Here is a 24,419-nt window from a genome sequence, read left to right on the forward strand (position 1 = left end):
TTTTTAAAAAAATAATATATACATATGTACATCCTTTACGCGTTAATGTACGAAACATTACATACAAATGTTCATCATACTTCTTCGAAAAATTTACCGAATGTCCAGCTGGACAAATTGTAAAGTACAAATTAAATAAATAAAAAAAAAGAAAAAATATTTATTCAATATGATACTCAAATTTAAAAAAGAAAGATTATTGTACCACTTTCCTGTATAATAGTTCCAGCCATATGAAACAAATCTCGTACGCCCACAAACTTCTATTTATCTGTCAAAGATATGCTGAATAATTCCTTGCCCTAGGTATAGTTCAGGATGAGTCAAGTAATTTGCAAGCTGTTTTCTAGGAAATTGTTCTTACAGCACAGTCCGAATCAGCACCGAGGTTGACTTTTGATTTATGCATTGTAAATTATTCGAACGACACAACAAGTGCTACATAGAACGAGTCACGTCATCTATTACAGAAACGTGCACAAAATAACAATAAGATTTTCGCGAGATTATGACATTCTCATAAAACGAAAATGGAGAACTCGAAAGTACAAACTAGCACGAGCACTAACCAAAACATTCCTTCCAGTATGCAACTTTGAAAAGCTTGTCTGTGTAAGCGTTCGCTTCGAACTTTCGCCGGTTGTGTCGAGAAAATCCTGATATAGCGAACCGTCGATCGTTTTAACGAACTTCGACATCCAAAACAAGGCACAACCGCCCATTCTGAACGCTAATTATCAACTAGCTGCTAACGAACCTTCCAAAATTCGACCAAAAACACGTTGCAGTTTTTTGAACGTTCCAACCGGCGAGAAACAAGTTTGGGATAAGCGTTAATGGAAATTGAAAACATACCACAACCAGAAATTCATAAATATTTAACTAGCAGATATGAGTAGAGACTAAAGGAAAAAGATGATTTTCTTGCCAAAGAGAAGCGGCGAAAGGGTTTTTTGCAGGTGCATCGTCCTGGAGACAGAAATAATTGAATTTTCGGGAGCTGAAAATATACGATAACGCGACAAATGATTCGCAAATGTGCGACGAGCGGATACAAGCGGAGAATTAAGTACGACGTAATATTAAAATAATTGAACATTTGGAAATTGAGGAGATGGCGATGTCATGGTCAAACGTTTGTAAACATTTGCCCGGTAGACGCGAACTGAAAATAAACAAAACTCCATAAAATGGTCCATTTGTGAGAGGAAAACGACCAAAACATAGTTGCAAGGTGCATTATCCTGGAAAGAGGAATAGCTAAACCTTTGCGAGTCGAAAGGCTAGAATCAATATTGCACTTTTTGCTTCAGGTTGTTCCAAGGGACTCGAAGGAATTTAGGTCGTACACCAAGTCGAAAAGGCTACTGCTGAAGCGAGCAATGAGTTTGACAGGGACGAGAGAATCGCTGCATTCCTACATCGATACCTTCCATTGAAAATCTCACTATTAGGAGCAGTCAGATGTTCAGCCAGTTGGAACGGAATCGGAACCGGTGTTCGAGAAAAATTGTATCATTTCGACTAGCTGCAGGTTAGCTTCAAAGAGAATCTCTTTCCTTTTTTACTCTGTGTTACGTTTAAAATCAGCGAATTTTTAATCAACTTACTCGTGTATTTTATTCCTCCTGAATTAATTTTGGAAGTTTATATAATTAGATATTCTTATCTTATTTGTATAATCGTTATTTCTTATTGGTATAATTATCAATTTTGAAATTGACTAAATGCAATCCGTTTCATGATTCATATTAATTTCGGATTGTTAAAGGGTTCGCAAGTTCAAACGTACATCAACATAATGAATAATTATTAGGTTGTACGAAAAGTGTCTTTCTTTTAAAGACATGTCTTTTGAAACGATGCATCTTTATACAAACATGAAACCTAATCTGTCAAACGTTGTGATCTTTATCTTGATAAAGCAAAATGGATCATACGTAATTCGATAAAATAATATAAAACGAAAAATATTGTGCATCCTTTATTTCCTCATAGAACGAAAGAAACTTTACGGACGACCTAATATGCCGCCGGTATAAACCTTATAAAGTTTAGATAGATATAAATTGCATCATTAATCTTTCGAAATCCGAGCAGTATTTTGCATTTTCTTCCAACTGATAAAAATATACCAACTTATATTCAATAAACTACTTTTACCACTTTTCGTGTGTCCATAATTTGGATAAATTTTCATGCTTTCGCGACAATCATTAACACGTCTCTTACCATATTTCTAGTAAATTAATTTACGACGCAAAAAAGGGTACGTTAGAACTAAAAAGAAGCAAATAAAATAGAATATTCTATGTAATTCGACCATGAAGAATTAGGAAAATAAACCAACTAAATCTGCTTATGTCTCTTAGGTGTTAAAAATATAAGATACAAGACCCAAGGAAAAAAGAAATTTTTCTATTGCACCAGCGCTAGAACATTTCTCAGCTGCTGTAACTGGAAGAACAAAACTGAAATCTCTGAAATAAATCAAAATAACGTTCCCTCTTGCGTTTTCTAAAATTTCAACATTTCCATCATTCGTGTCTGAACTTTCATTACTCCTACTTGGCAGTTCCATTCTCAAGGATCTCTGTGACTTTTGAAGTTTTCCGTGTTAGTAGTGAGTGGTACAACGCAAGGAAAGAAAAACGAGCTGGCAAGCCGAATGAAAGGATCCAGCGAGATTACATGGTGCGGTCAGCAGCCGAAGGCGGCGGCGTTAAACGAATCGCAAGGTCGTTCGTCTATTCGCAAAAATACTGGTTTCAGCTGCAGGTCTTATATAGCCCATTGTCCAGAAGGGGCCTTTGTCGAGCAGCGGCAGAACAAGTCAAACTGGAACAACGTAACCGCTACGCGAACAACATTCCCTCGCTTCGTACCGTGCATCTTGAACGCGTTCGCCGCAACAAGCCGAGTTCTCCCATTGTCCCCATACTCCCCGCGATTAATTCCAATTTTAACCTACTGACGTGTAACAACTGTTATGCGCCGAGTAACAGGGCGAGAGACGCGTCTCGTTTGTCTCTTAACCCCTTTCTTCTCTATACATGACAAGTGCCAACTATATTTCGAATCAAGTTTTATCGTAACGCTGACAATAAGTTTAACTTTGACTCGCGAGATCAGGTTAAAGCGTGTCACGTGCGATCTTCTAACCATTTGCACTTTGCGCTTTCTACGTAAACTACATCTTTTACTACCTTTGTATTGCCGTTTTTATCACTGCTACTTCTCGTTTAGAAATCTTTTTTGCAATCGTGCCGCCATCGCGTTGTTATCTTTTGTTGGTGCAATTTTTTGCTTGCGAAGCCTTGTATTATTTTCATCAGGTTTTAAACTACTTACTTTTCCTTCTAATTCTTCTTTTACTACCACAAATCCCTTTTTAGGATTCTTGTTTACCTAAAGTTCCTCGATTCCGATTAACATACATATTGCCGAAGTAATGGTATAATAATTAAAGTCCTCCTAAGACCTGGATAAAATAACATCTCCCTTAATCGCAAAAACTCCTCCAACCATCGATTTCGTATAACGATGATAAAAGATATAATCAATGATAAAATCGAAAGCCAAAGGACCAAAACTCGAGACAGTTTCGTTTATTGCTTAAAAATGTCCATTTTTCGAAACGTGCTACGTTTGAAGCAATTTCACGGTTCTTATGGACAACTGGCCCTTTCTCAGTCGAGACCATCATCCTTTCCATCAGTTATTTAGATACAGAAAGGAGGATCCCATGGTGCACGTTTATCTCGTAGCAGGCAGGGAGATAATGATCTTGCTTCGAGCTGATACGACCGCAGGGTCTGTCTGACTATTCTCGCGTGGTCAAAATATGGATAGCTTGACTCTCCACGCCATACTTATATACTGTATACCTACACGTACGCGGATTATGAAGCACTTCCTGCTCTGTTTTAACCACTTAATGCACACGCCCGTGACGTTATACGGGCACGCTTGACCGGCAGATTTCAGCAAGCCGCACAGTGCAGCGTGCAGTGCACAAAAATCGTGTACAATCTCATTGTTCGATTTTGATTTTATCAAATAACAAATATGTAGATAAAATAAATGTAAACAATAATTGCAAAGATGCCAAATCAAGTCTGAGAGATCGATAAACGATTAGTAAAAATCGTTTGTACGTCAAAATCGAATCGCTTGAAAATTAGTCCGCTCGATCGTTGTACGTTCGTGCTCGTTAATTCTTGTCAAACGTTTGTTAAATCTAAAAATATGGAAATTTGAGCAAAGGTACGTACAATTTTAAGGAGAAATTTAAGAAGGTTCAAACCTTCCTGTAATTTTGATTGTTCCGTATCAAGAAGCTATTGCGTTACGTTGTTATATAACATTTTTCTGCTACAAACTGCTACGCTGCACGTTCTTTATCTCTTTAATGAAATTCATTCGTATTCGCGATTCGGTTGAAGGGTGCATTTCTCTTTGTTTTATTATTATTTAATTTGTACCTTACAATTTGTCCAGCTGGACATTCGGTAAATTTTTCTAGCTGAGTGTATTTCTGATCACATTTAATCCAAGCAAATTTTGAAAGTTACACAAAAGCTCTGTTCTTCGCTAAATGTCGGTGCAATATCTGACGATACGATTTCCGCACGACACTCGCGAAAATATGAAACGATCGTTCCCAGCATCGGTACTATTTATCTTAAACGTCGCCGCCTGTGATTAGATAAAGAAATAAGTATTCAAGTAGTTTAAACTAAGCCAGAGAGTAGGGAAAATACCAGCACGTTATATGCAATTTTTTGATCTTTGTCCTGAATTTCAAACGCCACCAGCCGTGACAATCACAGACGTAATCTGTACGTTAGTCGATCGATCGTTTAATTATTTTATTATTATAAATATAATTTATTACGCTAACGATAAGACATATACGTTGTTTTTGGTACTGGTCTTTGGTATGTTGGTTTTGGTAATATAATTACCTCACAGTGTAATCGACCATCAAGCAAATTTATGTTAACACCCGCGCTTAATTTTGTCTATCTTTCAACAAGGTTAAAAATTGGTGAAAGAAAAGCTTGATCGTCTTCTAACGATAAATCGAAAAATCAACCGAGTCTCCTTTCTCTGAAGATTTTCCGCCAAGGAATCGATTCATAAATAAGGGTCAAGGAACAAAGGAGGAGCCATGGCGTTTGTTTTGTCTACGGCCATAATCGAGCGTTTCGCACCTGGGGGATTAAAGCGGCCTTGACGTTTTCCAGCCAGCTGAGGCGATCGAATCGAATTTCCAACGGAGCACGATCAGCTGTCTCACCTATCAGCTCTTACAGTTTAATTCTGTTGATTCTCACCGACGTAATTCACGATCTCTCTACTACCTGCATCAAATATTCTTTCTTTTTTTATTATTTAACTTGTACTTTACAATTTGTCCAACTGGACATTTGGTAAATTTTTCTAGCACGTCAAATATTGCTGTTATTTTTAATACGATGGTTCGACCGTATGGTTTTATCGACTAATAATATATTGACTAAAACTGTTTTCAGTATCGGCAAGTTAAGGAACTTACGAATACGACTAGAAGACATGAGACCTAAGAAATGTTAAGAATTTCTGAACACGCGCAACTAAAGGACTAAGATCTAAGCAGAGATTCGTTCGCTACGAATAGCGTAACCTGTACAAACATACACGTGTTCGCACATAAAGTTTTAATATGTTTTTGCATGTTCTTGCACCTTTAAATTGCCTAATAAATCAAAATCCACGGTACGCTGATAATTATTAGAAAAGATATACCACAGTCATAAAATGAAACCTTCCGATAAGAAAACCAGCAGTTCGATTCCTATTAAAGGTAATAAAATATTGTATAAAGTCATCTAACTGCCAATAAACCAATATCACAATTTAATAATTTAATTTAAAAGTTCGCCGTAACGCGCACGCTACTTATACTCCCATGAACAAAAGGAATTACACGCTTCCGACAGCATATCGTTTCCCTAACGGTCAATCCAATAGCCGATATCTTTCTTCGAACGATTTAGGTGATCGATCGACAGCTATCCACGAAGTGATCTTAATTTCCAGAGACCGCACGCTTACTCGGCTCTTTCCATGATACGAGATGATGTGGACGTAAAGAAATATCTCGAATGGGTTTGGCTCGCGTGCAGAAGAACGCTTATATTTTCTGAACCGTATAAATATACCCCTTTGCGGGTTGAACGTCTATTTTATAGAAGCACAGTGTGTGCACGCCCTCGGTAACCAAGGGCTCGATCGTGTGTTGCCGAGCATGAAACGAACTATGAACTAGATTTGTCGCGGTGATGCAGGGAAATTAGCCCGGGAAGACTATAATCCGAACCGATGAACCAAAGCAACCGCCCTCGGTTACAATTATACACTTTATCTCGGTTATTATAGGGCGCTTAAACAATCATGACTTTGGTCACTATGCAATTTTCTTTGGATCATGATTAAATTATAAACGGTTTGATAAAAAGGAGAAAGAAAGAAGTAGTCGAGTCTTAAAGACGATTGACTTCGCGATTACCGTGATTTAGTTGGAAATAAATTAATAGTACGATAATCTGATCAAAATTGCCCATGCAATTTTCCTTGGATCTTGATTAAACATTAAAAACAGATTAAACGATAATAAACTTTGGATTTAACGGTAATTGAGTTGGTTATTTAAATATTATCGAGCTAATGATTAACTTAATTTAGTCGAAAGAAGTAGAATTATTGGGTTGGCAACTAAGTGATTGCGGATTTTCTCATTAGGTGGTACCGATAAAATCCGCAATCACTTAGTTGCCACCCCAACAGTAAATGTAACGAATTTTGCTTAAAATTTAAAATGCCGTTGTCTTCGGGCCGTAATCAAATTATAATATAAGCGACCCGGTAAAACATAGATTAAACAAATAATTCAGTTCAAAACAGTTAAATTAATAATGAAGTAGTTTAATTGAAACGAAGAATATAACGAGCGACGTTATAATTACCGAGTGCTAAACATTTCATTTGGGAAGGCAACGAGTGGTTAGGGAAATAGTGGAGAGAGAACTTTCTGAAACAACGTTATCTCGCCGTTCTTTTCGCTGAAAACAGGAGTAGACCTCGAAAAAAAAGGGATGGAGAAAGGCTGGGCCGTTGGTCCAATGAAAAGGGAAGAGGTTGCGCAAGCACATCACGGGTTAACTTCCGAAAACCGTTCAACTACCGAGGGAAACGGAAGTTTCCATCGCTCGCCGGTCGAACGAATGCAAAAGAAATAACGTTAATGGAAGCTTGCGAACTTTCAAGAAACTCGTAAACGAAGGAACTTGAAATCGTTTTTCATTAACCCGTTTCGTGACTCAAAAAAGTAGTAGTAGTCTTTTTTATCTAAATCGAGTAACATCGTTGTATTATATTCTATTTCTCGATCTTTTAAAAGCACGGGGAGGGGGAAGACGCAGAAGAAATATCGAAGATTATGACCGAAGATACGAAAGATAAACCGAAAAATACAGAAAATTGAAAATACAGGAGATACGATTGAAATATCGAGAAAGCTGAAGATACGAGGAATACATCGAAGAGGAAACAAAATCGAAAACACGAAAGATACAAACAATATATTATAAAGAGTACAGAAAGTTAAAAACGCGAAAGATACAGAAAATTCGTTAAGGATTAGAAAATTTCGTTGTTGGAAGTGAAACAATTTTTCTAATGACCAGACTAAGGTCGAACCTATAAAGCCTGTCCATAGAACGACGATTAATCGTAAAAATGAATTCGCCAGTCCATTTGTATGATTACTACATTGTTCTTGCTTCGTGAAAAGAGAAAAGGCGAAACGTGAAAACGCCCCGATGCATTTGACTTTGCCTCCGTTTCACCCTCTTCCGACTTTCTATGGTCGGGTTCGAACAACAGCCCCATTGGAAACCACCCCCGAACTCCCATGAGAATCAATCTGTTCGTACTTTGGAACCGCGCTGGCCTCGTCTATCCCAAAATTAAAACGCCAAATCTTCATCTTTATATTTCGTCGAGTAATTTTGCGAGTGTTAATCGTGAGATTTCGTTGTTGTTACAGCGTTGTTTTTAAAAGAACTTTTTTTTTTTAAGAGAAGACGTTATTTGATCGGAAGAAGAAACCCCTGCCACCCCTGATCTTTTTATCCTCAGAATCGAAGAAAAATAAAACATTACAAGATGTTAAACTAATATCGTAACTCGGAACAAGAAATTCCAACCGCCCCCAATCTTTATCCTCGCAATTGAAGAAAAATCCAATCACAAGGAACCAGAATACTACGGTAAACTCGTATAAATAATTTCTACTTCTCCTATTGAAATAAGGAACTCCAACCACTGCTCATCTTTATTCTCGTAACCAAAGGAAACTCCATTTACGGTACAGGAACGAAATGTTACCATCGCACAGTCCTATCAACGAATAATGTTTTATTTGTTTCTCCTATCAGAGCAAGGAACTTGGACCAAGTCTAACAATTCCAATGAAAAATCCAATCGTAACGGGTTAAACAATCGTAGGCCGATTTGTAGGCCAAATAATAAACTGCGAGCCGTGACACAAGCCGGAATCCTCAACATCGTAGTTCTCATCCGTCGCGACGTAGAACAAAGACGAGGCTGGCAACTTCTGCAAGCCAATAACACCCGGTTGCATCGGTTGCAGCGGTTGCACCCTGCGATTGCACACGCGAGGGAAACCGGTGGAACCGTGTGTGATGGGCTGATCGAAGAACGCGAACACGATGGTGTCGTTCGCGGAAGCCAGCAGCCTACTCGCATTAACGCCCCGGGGATAGAATTCGCTAACTGTGAATCGTTTCGTACATATCTCTGCGGCCGTGGGAGATCGATACGGTCGCCATGGCGACGCGGGTCTTCTCTATAGGGATACAGATACAGGGATACATCTCAATACGAGTACGCGCGGCCTGCGCTTTTCACCCCCTTGTACACCCCGCGCACCCCACTTTTTCCCTTTACCGAACCCCTCGCGCGCGTTTCGCCATCCTCCGGAGCTCGCGCCACAAGCCCTCTTCGACTCTTTGTCCTGGGAAAGGTTTTAAATATTCTTCCTGAGTAGGAAAGGATCGTAGATTCGAGCTGCGACCAGAGAACATGGACCTGAACAGAGTTCAATTGAAGTTTTAATAAAGAAAAATAACGCGTTGGGAAACAAACGCGTCACGGTTCGACGCGAGAACCGTTTTGCTTCGACGAGACATCGACTCCTTTGTGCAGGACACTGTACCAGGTTTATAGCGTCGATAGATCCACGAAGGACAGTATCGTGAGGTCGTTAGGTGACTTGCCTCCGATATGGGCCGTATTGCACGACCTTATTAACTTCACGAACCATAAAGGCCTCTCTCGCGCGCCGGTCCACCATCTATACGTAACATGGTATATTTAGCCTCGCCTAGCTATCCCCTCCTGCCTATTAGCCTCGATTTAATTAACAGCTTTCCTATTAAATTAAATTTGTGCAGATGGTGTCGCGTATACCTTCTGGCAAACGCGCAGCCCGCCTTCGAAAATTCGCGAAACGTCGGCGGATTATGAAATCGAGCAACGACTCCATAGAAACGAAATTTTCCAAGAAATTAAAGTCCAAGTATTTCGATATAGATTTTCATGCAAAGGAATAATCATATTTAAATGAAAAATATTCGGGAGTAAGGAACTTTGGAGAGAAGTCGAAATGTTTTCTCAAATATCAAACTGGTCTTTTTAATTTCAGAGGTACAGGAGATTTTACTTCTGAACGAATACGAAATAAACGTTCAGATGTGTTGTAGTAATTATATTTCAAAATATTTGGAAATATAAAGATAGAGAAACTCTGAATGCAAATCGTTTATTATTATTATATAAAATTATATAATATACGTAACAATTATACAATGTATAATAAACGTAATAATTTCAACTTGCGATCGAATCTCTTTTAATTTCAAAATTATTATTCAACTAACGGGCGAATTTTTTTATCGGATTAAATCACGAAATTTTTCTGTAACTAAATTTTTAGAAGATTAGTGGAGTACGTGGTGCTCGAGAAGAAATTTCGAGTTGCAAGAGGGGGGAATCGATAACCGCAGAACGAAGGATGGCTTTCGAGCAATCAATTTCGAGGATCGGATCGGACGGCGTGGAAAAACGAGGAACAAGAAATGCGGAGAACGACGAGACCGGGCATCGTTCAACGAGCTTCGATCCGATTGAGAATCCGGTTCGTTTCCTTCGCCTTCCGTCAAGCTCAGTCAAGTTTGCCGAGAATTCATCGGAACAAATCGACGAAGACGGGATAACGCGCTCAAGATGCGAACCGTTCCCAAGGATATACGCCCTTTTCGACTATCGAAATTATCTATTTGATCGATGAATACATTTCTTGTGGAAAATTGCAAACCCTCTAATTGAAATATTTGAAGAAGAGATCAATCGTGTTCGAATAATTCTTCGTTCCTCGGGTCGAAGGTACGTTTCTCTCTTTTCTGGATTCTCTGCGGAATCATTATTAAACCATTTGTCTCGAGTCTCTGTTTTTTTTACGTCACGATATCGTAGAACATAATATAGTATTTTTAATATCGATCATTCGAGGATCAAACGATACTTTCGTAAGGAACACGTAATGCACTAAAATTAGAATCGGTTCTATCGAAGATAATAATCGATAACAAATATTGATTCATAAGAAATTCACGAAATTCACCATATTTGAACAAATATCGAATCCTCCTTAAAGCGAAATTAATTCCGCGGAAATTCCTTTCCCTTGTCAGGCACACTATTGCATCTCCATTGAAAGCTCTCAAAGTAGCACGTTGGAGAGCAAGAAACGCCAAAAGCATGATCGATGAAGAAGACATTTTCGTTAACTGCTCGCGTGGCAGCCCCCAACCAGTACTTCATTTAACAGCAGAACTTTCCATTTCCGTTTTCCGCTCGTTGATCACGGAACTCGTAAGAACGCCACGAAACTTTCTCCTCTCGAGTAAAATCCACGCGCGGTTGCGTTTCCGCTCGTGTCACGGGCGACGTTTACTTTCGATCGACGACTCCTACGCTCTAATATTGCATTCTGAAGAAAAGAAAAGAGAAAAGAGAAAAGAAAAGAAAAAAGAAATAATAGGAAGGGCTTTTTTAAGTTCGCGTTATTTGTCACCATTAAAGTTGGAGAACAATGGTGGCAAGATTTCTCGGTTTCACGCGTATCCAGATAGCAACCGTTCCACCGGAATGGAACGCATTGTTCGGACACAATCGAATTCCTTTTGAGTTCTGTCGAATGGGCCATTTCCTCTCCCGTTTCCAGTACGCTCGTCGTCCCTCTACGTCGCGAACTCGACGCGCTTTCGTATTTGCTCGCGCGTACTCCGCCCTTCCCTTGTCAAATTAAGCTGATACGTCTAGATGAAAACAGGGATAATGACCAGAATCCAGGGCTAAAGGCAAAAGGTTGTAGGCAAAAGGTACTTGACGAGCAACGAACAATTTTCGTGGGACGACTGTAAGGAACTGGAGATACGAAAAGGTACTGGAGGTTTTAAGAAACTTGGGGTGTTCTACAAGAAATCGTTTACATTCTGATGTTGAACTGCTTCGAAATGAATACAGATTCGATGTTTACATATAGATAATTCGAGAATCAGGCGGGGTTTCAAATTGTACACAATGCAGTGACAAATGGAAGCAAGTTTGAAGGCTTTCGATCTTTTAAAAAGCCTTTTAACCTTCCAAGAATTGTCGTTTCTTTTCCAAAGATGCCGTGTATCTCTTTCCAGTTTTATTTCTTTACCCGCACTTTCTTTCCTTAACGTATTCACTCGGACCAACAATGATCCCCAAAGAACCGTTACTCGAGGCTATGCTGAGCACCTGCTCCTGACCTTCAGCTTGGGGACGGTCAGTTCTCAGCTTTTCCTACCAGTCTTTCCGACCACTTAGCAGAGATGATCGCTATCTTTACCGAAGATTGTAATTGACTTGTCCAATGTTCTAGGCACGGCCATCTCAAATTTTCATCTTTTTCATACGCATCACCGCAAGACATACGGTAAAACGACACCGTCCAGTGTACACATTCACCCGCACATTCAATCTTCGAAGGTGTTCTTTGTGAAGCGTATAGCTATATTTAGACTTGAAAAGCCTGTGTCAAATTCTATCCAAGTATCCCTATCATCGCAATCGAGATAGGGAATCGGCTGATTCGTGGTGTCGTTACTAATCGAGACGACAATTTATTATATTATTTATCTTGTCGACGAGTCTCCCCGCGAACATAATCGAACACGTATGAAGGAACATTGTAATTTCTTGTAAAATGACATTGTAATTGGCGAAAGCAACGAATGGATAATACGTAATGTAGAAACTAGAACAGATGCCTGTTATCAATTTGGTAAAAGAGAACAAGGGCAAAAATTACTGATAACTAAATAGTAGCAGGTTTAAACTTCATTCTGGCTAACGCTGTACGTCATGATTTGCTTCTATCGTATACGTATTCAATTTTGAGCTAGTTGATCGTGCAAATTCGAACAGCTGAATTTGTCATTTAATCTTGAAAAATTTGTAAAACTTGCTTGATTAGTGATCGAAGTGACAAATGACATTCCTTTTAAAAATTCCTTTAAAAAAAATCAGAATATACGTTCTGGCAGCAGTTTCGGTAAGTAAATTGACTTCGAGCTAGCTCTAGGCACAGTATCTCGTTACGCTTAATCCATAAGAACCTTTTTCAATCTTTTCCCAAAATGCATTCGGAAAAGGAAACCAAGAGGAAAGAATACGCGCGTCGTTGAGCTCAAAAGCTATTCGACTATGCAGAAATTGATATGCTTTTCAATTTAGAGGCAGAAGAGAGGAGGCTCCCTTCACCCCCTGGGAAATTCAGCAAGGAAATCATCCCTCTGTTATACGAGCAGCTTCAACGACTTATAAAATATGAACAAAAAATTTGATATCGCTGCCTCGAAGGAAACAATGTGCAACCGTATACGAAACAAGCTATACGTACGACTGAAAATTCTCTGTTTCTCGAACGCTGTTTTGTTAAATAATCCCCAATTTTTCATCCTTTAATGCATTCGTTAAACAACCACTGGACGTTCACTACGTTCTTTCTGCCTCGTTGCCTCTCACTACGCTCGATTGCATCGATCTGCCATTTTTGGATTCAGCCTATCTCTGTCCTTAATCACTCGCTTTTTCAAATATATCTATATCGAATTTTCTACTAATTTTGTTATTTCTTCGAAAATTTTTTTACTAAAGAGTCGTCTAAGGTAACAGGATTCTAAACTGACGGTATTCGTAGATTCTAGGATTCGATGAGAAACGTAAAGATTCCTGACGTTTCTTATTTATCGCACAAAACTTTAATCTAGTACCATTATGGCTCATATTTTAATTTTCTGTAACGTCATATTTCGATCAATGGCTGTTAGTCGAAATTATACCTTTTAAGGTAGAGAAAAAGCTTCGTTCGTATCACGAGAATGTTACCACACAGGAAAAGTAAGATAAAACGAATCGGACCTTTCCGTCTCGTCGCGTCTCGTTTCGAGGAACACCGCTACAGCTCACGTTTCGCTCGCTCGTGAAAAACGTGAATGCTCTTTCCCTCTATAGTCGCGTGCTCGCAGGCGAGCAAACCGTAAAATGTAAATGCAAAAACAGGAAGCGGTAGCGCGGTGTCTGCTGGAAAACGAAGCAGCCGGTGACTCACGAGAAATCCAAATCACCGTGACTGCGAACCGTGGGACTCCGTAAAGACGATCGTAAACCGGAAGAGACATCTTTGAACGTTGCTCGAGAAGTCCAATGTATTCTATTCGAAACTTATTCTTCCCATCGCTTGTACCTCGTCTACCTGGACCGCGACATTTTACCTTCTCGGATTTTCTACGAATCGGTTTCGTACAAAATTTTAAATGAAATCTTTACAAATTGGGATATTCGTGAGATACCGATATGATCAATTGGAATATTGAGATAACATTGACGTTGCAAACTCGTCGAGACTCGAGAAACACGAGAATTTAAATCGGAATATCACGTTTGAGTATTTTAATAATGAAATTAAGAAATGTTCAGGAAGCAGGTATTTTATTTTCACTCTACCGTTGTAATTTGCAAATGAAAAGCAGCCACGACTAGTGGCTTGGGCTTTTTCATAGATGAAAGGAAGACGCGGCGAGTTTTTACGGATAAACGCATTACCACGACTCGGTATGATGGGACCCTGAGTACACTTCGTAATTCCAAGGAAACGCTCCTTACGGAAACGGAGTGATTCAGGAAAATCCTTGAAAGTTCATCACTGTATTCGGTATTCTTCGATTATCTGGCGCAAGGAATTACTTATGAATCAAATGCGACCGCGATTTCCCCAAATGGAAATTCAGCGACTAGCTACCACATGTCCTTGAACTAGCTCCGACATTGTTCGATTATTTTATATTGACACTAGAAATGTCAAACTACCCTACATAGTTATATAAAAATAATTACAGAGAAATTACCTATGAAAGTGTTAACAATGCAATTACAAAAAAGTAAAATGCAAAAATCTGTCCGACCAATTATATCAAATACCAGCTCGTCGCGATTTATTGCAAATGCCAGCTCACCGCGACGAGTCATTTTTCTAACTGCTCTGTAGCCTTGTAACTGGCCCTTAGTCATACCTTCGACACATTTTCTTATACGCCCCTCACCAGTTTTTCTCTTACGTCATATTGCTTCTCTAGAGAAACTGGTACACAGAAACACCGCCCACTTCTTATAACGTCATGTATCGATCCGAAACAAAAAATGTGAGATTCGCGTGACGAAGCTTGTATCACACGGTAGATCTGGAACAAACCTATTCTCAAAATCTTCGAACGTTACGTGGAAATTCCATCGCTCTGACTTCAATCGATTCAGTTAGCAATGCCTTAAAATATCTCAAAGAAAAGCCACCCATCCATAGAACCGTTTAAGCCAGGCTCCCAACGTATCAACCCTACCTTAAATTCATCGTCAACCAGCCGAGCCAACTACCACATCAACAACCCCCAATCGCCAAGCCACCGCATCGTCTTTTCGGCTACAGTCGATTAACAGAAGCAATCGAATCTCGAGGCCGCAAGATTCCTGGCACCAATAAACGCGGTGCACACAGAGGATGGCGATCGTGTGCACAGGTGGTGGTTGTTTGCAAAATGGCAAAGGCACGCCGAACAGATGGTGGTTTCAGCGGCACAAAAGCGGACCGACATGGCCACAACCAGCCTCCGTTCGTGCTGTTTTGCTCGAGGAACGAGACGAAAAAGCGAGAAGCCGCGTCTTGGTGTCCACGGGGCTACAGGCTTCCCGTATTTCCTCGCGACTTCGCGACATCCTGCGTCTCTTTCGGTCTTCTTTTTCAAGCAAAAGCGGAAGATTGCTATTGACACAGGACACTGGAATCTCATACGTTTCGCTGGGAAACGGTCTCGTATGTGTTCCATGGAAAAATAAGACCGACCATGCTCGCCTCTTCAGGGAGAATTTTCAGACGTTCGGGTTGGATCGTCGAGGACGAAACGACGATATCTAGCGAGAAATTCCGTCGCCACTCTCGTACTCCGTCAGATAAACCGGCGAATGTTCTCCCACGGACAAACAGCGGGAATGAGGAACGGGACACGATACTCTTCCTCCTCCCTTGTTCCGTTGAAGACCGATGCAACTGGTTTCCACGATCGTGAAACGAGAGTAGCCTGTGTATTTACATAGGATCGTCGAGTGTGCTCGGTTTCCAATTTTCCGCGGCAACCGCCCCCTCCTACGACTGTTCTTTGTTTCCTCTGTGCGATGATACTTCAAAATGAGATTCGATCTGCCGTTGTCAATCGTGTCTTCGACCTTCATCTCGAGGATGGTGTTTCGTTTTGATGGGTTTCATGGAAAATGTACGCGTCCCTTGGCGGAGTACAATGAATATATAACGAAAATTGAAGATCGCTTTTAGAAAAGAAGTTCATTTTTATTGAATTTGTTCTAATACCACTTTGTGACGAAACAGGAAGATCTTAATATCTGCACGAATATTCTTTAAATCTTATTTCCTTTGCTTATCACTGTGCTACTGTTGTATCAGTGTTGCGATACCAAGGTTGTTTATTGCAATTATTTTCCGAATCAATTTCGATACACATAGATAGACTGTAAATACCAAGTACCACTCATTTAAAGTTCCATTTTCTTTAACAATATTCGCAAAAATATAGATGGCTATACGTACATGAACATCCACGTATTACTTGTAACCAGCTAAAATTCTAGTAGAAGAATTATAGAGCTTAAAATAAATGGTATCGATTTTGCTTCTATACTGAATGATCGCTGTTATGGAGAATAATGGCAGCTATATCGACTACTGAAAATGTTTTTCGGTCACTTATGTCCCCGATCGATCAAAATAATTTATAATACCGTTATCGAGATTCTATGGTATTTCAAAGACTAATTTGTGGGACTGCCACGCCGGTATAAATGGATGCCGTGGCCTGGAGTCAACGATTCGAGACTCCTGACCCCGTTCAAAGTTAGACAGTCGCCATGAGTCACCGACAACAGTCACGCTGTATTTGTCATCAGTGCAACTCGACAATGTGCGCGATACTTTCGCAACTTGTCTTTTTTTATCCCAACTGTCCATTATTCGATCGTCAACGGCGATCAAACACCTGGAGTATGACCTCTTTTTCTCGAAAATAAATGTTGCGATGCAGCGCACCTGCTTCTGCTCTCCCGATCGCTTCGCTTACGAAACAACATCACCGTAAATAAATGTCCCTTTTATTTTCCCTTGTGCAAAAACGTTACGTGGTTGAATCGACCTTCTGTAGGATTTAATAGAGTTTATACGATGCAACAGAATGCGACGTAAAATAATTATGATATTTATTGCACGAAATTAACCTCTGTTTCTATACTTTGTAGTAATCGATTTGAAGTGAACGTATACATTTATCGTAAATGTGATTCAATAATGGAAAATATTTTACTAATTTTAATTAATTTCATTAATGTACGCGTTTAACGTTCTTTTATTAGTAAAAATACAAATTCGTAATATCCACAGTTTACTTATGATATTCTAACGCAGCAAAAGTTCCATTATATTCGAGTTAAAAAATAAATACGGTCGTTTAAATTAAAATAATTTGTATTTTAAAAGAATATCACGACATTTGCACAGCATGTGTGTCCACTAAATCAAAATTTCCGTCTCAAATTTCATAACGAATAAAAATTGCATCGTAATGTGTTCAGTTATTACAGGGGCCATTATTTACAAAGTTGTTTGCAAACTTCTTTTCGAGATTCCGGCAAAGCTTTGCAAAGTTCGTAGTTGCAAGAGGAGCGGACGAGGTCGTAAATATCCACGTCTGGCATTTCAACAAACAACGTAACATGCAACACTCGGTGGAAACAAGCAAATGCCTCTCCTCCGCCTCTCGCCAGCACCATAATTAAAATATTTTTATTTCCCGGCGGAGTCTGGCCGGCAAACAGCTCTTAAAATTTATGCCTCGCTCGTATTCCGGTTTTCCTTGGTCTACGGCCACTGGTGTATCGTAAGACGAGCGACAGCACGTAATGCCGCTTAAAAACATAAGACAAATTTGTAAATTCACGCGAACCGAGCCCTCGCGGAGGAGCGAAGACGTTAAGTTTAACAAACTCGCCTGTTTTCCGGGAATCGGCGCTGTAATATTTGCAAATTTACGTAGGTGCCATTAAGTCACGTTGTTCGAAAAAAAAGTATCGAAATTTCGCAGCAATTTTTAAGAAATTACGACAAATTTTTAAAGAAGATTGATTTTCTTAAGAAATTCCTAGCATCATAAAATGGAATTTTCTTAGACGAGATAATGGACGCTAATGGAAAAGTGTGATGCTATTATGTCATCATTTTCGAAGGAAAGAATCGAAATTTAGCACCGTATAAGAAATTATCGCGGGTTTTTAAGGAAGATTGATTTCCTGAAGAGATTAGAAAGATAAGGTTCTTCGTATTGCAAAATGAAGTTTTCTTAGACAACTTAACGAACTCCAATGCGGAAATGGCTCTTTAGTAGGCGAACTGGGTTAACCCAAGTTCATGCAACTGGACTGGAGCAAAATTTCAACCTCGACCTTTTTCTCCAATACTTTTATTTTTCCTGGGAAAAGTTTCAAAGAACTGACTTAACGAACAGTTGTATAATATAGCAGGAACGTTGTTAGATATCCCGGAATTCTATGAATTTCTTTGAAAGCATAGAACAATAGAAAGGTCAAACTTGAACACGCAAACGTATAATCCGTTAGATTACATAGAATTAGCTTGGACTTACGATAAAAATTCTCCATATAATAAGTTTCCCAAATAATACTTTAAGGACATTAAAAGTCCGTATCAAAACACGAGACTTCACGAGATCTTCCGTTACCATCATAGTCCTCTAGCATTCCTGTTATTTCCATCCAAATACCCAAGATCTCGGTCACGCAGGAACCCGGAGCCATTTATATCTCGCGTTAAAGCTACACTTGGCCCACTTTTCATCCGGGACGATAACATCGGCCTAGGCTAAAGTGATCGAGAATAACCCAGACCTGACCTCGACCTTCTAATAGACGAAAAGCTTAGCAGCCGTGTGTTACGATTCTCCTCTTTACGAGTTCACGTTTCACGTTTGCGAATAGTTGTCAGGTTGATAAAGGGATAAAGAGGCATTTGTGTGGTAAAATTTACGAGAAGGCTGATTGTACGAGGGGAAAGGCACCTGCCGTCCTCGTTGGCGGTGTTGTAATCTTGTCGAGCGTGGCCGATTCACGCCTCGGTCGTTACCATTGTTATTGCTGTAGGTCGGAACGGATCGTCTCATATGGACGAATATCCAACAGCAGGTCTCGTTCGATTCTACAGGCGAAAGTGCAGCAAACAATGGCGCCTTCCAGGCCGAATTAACTCGTCCTAGCTACGTGTTTCAACAGGTTAAGGCAACGATCGATGGCTCTTCCAAAATGGCGATCTTTCGAATAAAATCCATCAGAAAGGCTAATCTGCACTGGCAAAAGGTATTATTGGATAAAATCTGGTCTGAAGAAAATTTTTCTAATGTTTTTTTAATGCGATGGACGAAGAAAGTGTTTGGCTGTTCTTTCGAAATATCACCTTTTTAGATTGATGGATACTATCGAAGTTGGAATTATTGTCGTCAGCGACCTTTAGACTTTTTAAGATTTCTAGCGGAGTAGTTCAAAGAGAAGTATCGAATCTTTTATCAAGCTTAAACACTGCAAGCGAGATACGATAAAATGAAACTGTTAGAAAAATAGTAAGTTTAACTATTCGATTTTGCACATTCCCAATCAAATTTTTCTCCATTGTATCGCGTATCTGCCATCTGCCGATAAATTGAACATTTTTAAGTTACGTGACGCAGTATATTTTACGATGTCGTACAAACGCGAGAAGGTTTATCTACGAACATATTGATCTTAGATAGCCTTAAACTATGTCAAATATGTAGACTGTAGGCTTGCATTGCTACTTCGAATTTGGTTCACGTGGTCTGACGTCAGTGAGCCCCTGTTACGAGGCAGACTGTTTCGATTAAAAGTGACTACACACATGCTCTTCGTTTCTATAGAGGCTAGAACGTCATGTGATTCTACCTGAACATTCACCGATCGAAGATGATCCCGTTTCACGAGATTGTTTTGCGTACTTAACGTGGTTTCCGGCTAAAAAGCACCGCTACCTTGTTTACAATCAGCGCAGTCTCGGGAACGATTAATTACGACAGACGACTTAGAACAACGAAAAACTGAATTACCCGCTGTTACTCGAAAAACATCAGCCATGGGAGGATTTATAACACGAGCCTGCAGCAAAACAAGATACGTTTAAATACTTGACGGCCCTGATCTCATATCTTCTTCCTCGCTTGCCTTGTTTGGAGAGAATTTTATCTTTAAAACCATTAACGTTAGAACAATGATCAAAGTATAAAACTTACGCTGAAAAAATTAAAACGGAGATTATACAGCCGGGAAAAAATTGGGATCGCTTTTTCAATTGCATCCACCTACATGATATCGAATACTGCGTCAAATTGAAATTTCGTCGCATTTATTTATCTTTCATCAGAAAAAATTTCGCCGAATAAACATTTCATCGAATGTAAATTTTGTTGAAGTTTACGATTGAATTTGAGTTTGGTTTTAGATTCCTAACTATTCGATTGGCAACTAAATGATTGCGGACTTTGCCATTAGATGGTATTGACAACCCAATATTTTAGTCCAAATGCTTCGGGATTAGCCTACATTGGCTAAGAATGACCTATATCCGAATAAATGACTATTTTGAATGGACATCGTGGGTGGACAGGAGCAACTAGAGCTTGAAGCAGCTCTTCTCTTATAAATAAAACCAATTACTCGGTGGCAATTCATCAACAGCATCCGTTGACAACGTGGGGCGGGATTAATATCGAGGGGATGACGTTCCAAGATTAATACCAATCCGCGTGTTTTCGTCCCGTGGGAGTTTGGGTCATGAAGTTCTCGAAATATCGCGGAAAAAGGAAAAACGCTTTCTCGCAGATCTATTTCACCACGCATTCTCTTTATTCTTCCACTTTCGTTAGTTTCTCTTAGGTACACCGTTGATATACCTCTTCCTCAATTTACTTATCCCTGACTACGTCGAATGTATATTATCGGAGACAAATATTGACAATGCAGTATGATCTCATTGATCGTTTGTATTGGTATTTTCGATTGAATATAGGTTCGTGTACTTACACAACTAGCTACTAAATGGTAAAGTATACATTTTTAATAAATGATCGCGGAACATTGTCGATGACATAAGTAGAAAAATATAGTAATACGCGAATAAATACATTAGAAAACATTTATATAAATGAACGAAAGACATTATCCCTTTCGTAATTCTGCTACTTCATCGACAAAAATTTCATAGGAAAATGGACGAGAACTTTTCACATCGCTGCTTGACATCGATAGTAGCATAACTTAAAAAATATCAATTCTACAGAGGCTTTTTAAAAATTACAGTTTTCGAGATACTAAATACAGGCTTTATTTTAATATAATTGCTCCGTGACACAAAACTGATGGAATTATAAATGATCATAACGCGTATAAATATGCCGTTTTAAGATAAGAATAGAAACATAATGTAGATTTTGTATTCGATAAAAGTAAATTTGAAATTCTTTTTATTCGTGCCACTATCAAAGCCAAGCAGCGATATAATGCAGGAAAACGATAAAACGGGACGGCTTATCGTTGCATGTTGAAACGCGGAAGCGAAAACTCGCAGAAGAGGATCGAAGGTGAGGTGGTAGGTTGTTTATTATTTTAGCCACGTACTTTCTCGCCGTTTTCCCGACGTAGCGGTGAAAAAACTCTCGAGAGTACGCGGCTGGTGACGATTCTCGATGCCGTGAGAGTCGTCGCACCTGCATCACCATCGATCTAGTAGAGTTTTCACGTTCGAACGTAGGGCAATCATTTATTCATAGAGGGATATAGGTACACCAGCAATTGTTACCAACAGTTGCCTGCACGCCTCTAGTAGGGAAATTACCGGTCGTTTTTCTCCCTCAGAATTTCGTTTCCTCCTCTAACTGACGAATAAAATAGCGGTTTAAATTACAGGCGATAAACAATACCGTTAAAAGTATCGTATGAATGGAGAAAATTTGTTAATGCAAATTATACGATGAAGGATGGATTGTTAACTTCAGTTTGAACACCGTAGAGGAGAAATAGATGATATATTTTTACCGAGGAAGATCTTTTAAGTTCAATACGCTGCGACATATCCAATTCTATGCATTACTAGGTCTCTTTCTTTATTTGATTCTAAAATTCAATATTATATAAATTTCTGACACACTCTTGAATTCAATATTTCAAGAATACCGATTGTCAATTATTTACAAGTTTTCACAGGTCTGTCGTGTATTTTCGATTCAACTCTAGTCTTCGATAAAATCTAAACACGAAATGTCTGATATTTCTCGACGAACACAAATCTCCCTTTTTACATCTTCTGTATGTACGTGCTGTATTTCTAAAGCACACGACTCAACCATTTTTATGCTTTGTACAAGTACACAACATTCCTTTGTTCATATTACTCATAGGTTTTTATATCGTAACAAAAAGAAAACTTGATGTTATCGATAAGAATCCTATCAATTTCATCTAGAAACGCGTGTAGTTTGCGCTGGCACGCGATGCAAGAAGCGCAGAAACTGGAACGGACAAGTGGGAACCGGGAAGGATCGCGTTTAATTGATTCCATTAGCCGGCGGATTACCGTTCGATCTGCGATTCGTCGCTTTTTCAGCCCTCACAGCAGTCGGAGCGTACGAGGACTGTTCGTTTCCTGCATGGCTGTGCACGTATATAGCGCACACGAGCCAACAACATATGGTTCAATTATTTTCTAACGCCACACTTGTACCACAGTTCCGGACCAGCTACCTCTCGTTTCGCGAAACCTTCCATCGAAATCGCGCTCTGCCTCCGTAAAAAATAGTCGTCCGTGTAATTGGAACATCGCAAAAAAAAAATCTCACAGATGGAGAAAAATTTATTTTAATCGATCAATGATAACATAATTATATACCAATTACGGGTTAAACATAAAATTAATGAACCCGTCGTTGGATATTTATTCTATAGCAGCAACATAATGAACCGAATGAAAAAAATTTGTATCTCTGAGTGATAATAAAATTAATTTAAAAATTGCTTTCTCCGTTCGAAGGTTACTTTTCGCGAATGTTCAATCTGATTATCGCGATTGCAACACGTAAAGTTATTATATATGAACGATGTGAATTTCAACGAGGTCGAGTTACTTCGCCATTAGTAATGACAACTGGCTCTCGCTGGCGTAAATTCCATGTATGTAATTAGGGCGAACGAAGGATAGTCTCTGGTCATGTATTGGCTACATCTGCTGGTTAGATCTTACGAATCGATAGCTGGCTGTTCCGAGTTTATTCGTCACCTGGGATCGTGTTTCTGGAAGGATTATTGGGACTGTGGAATTAATATCTGCACTTTGTATCTCCATTTAAAGTTTTGATAGAATTTCGAGTGTTGTCGTAATAATTATTATTAAATCTCTCGGATGTCTAACTCAAACAAATATTTCATGTTTATTACATTCTAATAATAATAATAATAACTCTCTATATAGAGCTATATATTTGAACTCAGCTATATATCTGAAACGAACATAGCAAACCAATTTATTTCGATTAATCTCGTCTGATTAATCGACTGGAATAATCCCGAATAATCCAGAAATATTTAATCGTTCTGCTGACAGAACTAATAGCGCGACCAACTTCCTCGATGGAAAATTCGATGAATTTTGTATCGGATTACAAGACGGCTTAATCGAGCCTCTTCATTGTTCGTCGAGCCGGCAATTACGTCGAGCCCTGTGAAACTCGAATAGCAATAGAATCGCGAATAATTCCACCGCGTTCGAAATTATCCGTAGTATAGTTTTGCCCGAGCGATATTAGATTTTCAAGACACTAAATGGAACGCTGGTGAAAAATGTGGACGAATAATCGATAAGTGACTTTCGAGATCAAAGATCAAATTCTGGGCCTTCCCAATGTTGTAGATCGGAAGTTGGAATTTCAGAAGCCTTGTGTCTGAATACGACCGGTTTTTTGTTCCGTTTAAAACATTTAAATCGACCGTGCGGTCGAAGTACACTGCAGAAGCCATTTGCGAACCGATTCCTCGTCGGACGATGGGTTAGCTTCCCATCCTGAAATGAAAATGCGCCAGACTTTCTTTTTTTTTTTTTTTTGCAACCTGGGTCAAATTTTAAAGACTGAATTGGTCCCAACGAGCAGATGTTTTTAAAAGATTGAGCAAACAGGATCCTAAAATAATTTGTCTTAAAAATGTTACGTTTTTTGTATCACTTTTTACTTAATTGTATCGTACTATCATCGAAAGGTTTTTAAAAGTCGAAAGGTTTAATTAAAAATATTTTGTTCCTTATTTAATTAATTAAAAACGTTTAATTAATACTTCACGTTCAATCAGAATTTAAGTTGCAGAAAAATTCTAAAACAAGATACTATTCAAATCTTGGAAGAAAGATGATTTACTTTTCCAGTTTTACAACAGGTAGCACTGTACAAGCGTACCGAAATTAATTTAACAATCCAAAGACAGCTGTAAGATTAAAAAAGCAAATATGCAATAAACGCGCGAGCCATGTTCCTCTATTAAAATAATAAAGGAAATATAAAAAAAGGAAGAAGCGTGACGGC

At 39.1% G+C, this 24,419-nt stretch overlaps 1 protein-coding gene across 1 annotated transcript in view; it reads right to left on the minus strand.

Moving 5' to 3' along the window:
* LOC122566647 (zinc finger SWIM domain-containing protein 8 homolog) overlaps window positions 1-24,419 on the minus strand; it is a 108,979-nt gene that overhangs the window by 59,713 nt on the left and 24,847 nt on the right. The window lies entirely within an intron of this gene.

Source organism: Bombus pyrosoma, linkage group LG4, assembly GCF_014825855.1.
Source record: "Bombus pyrosoma isolate SC7728 linkage group LG4, ASM1482585v1, whole genome shotgun sequence".
NCBI lineage: Eukaryota > Metazoa > Arthropoda > Insecta > Hymenoptera > Apidae > Bombus > Bombus pyrosoma.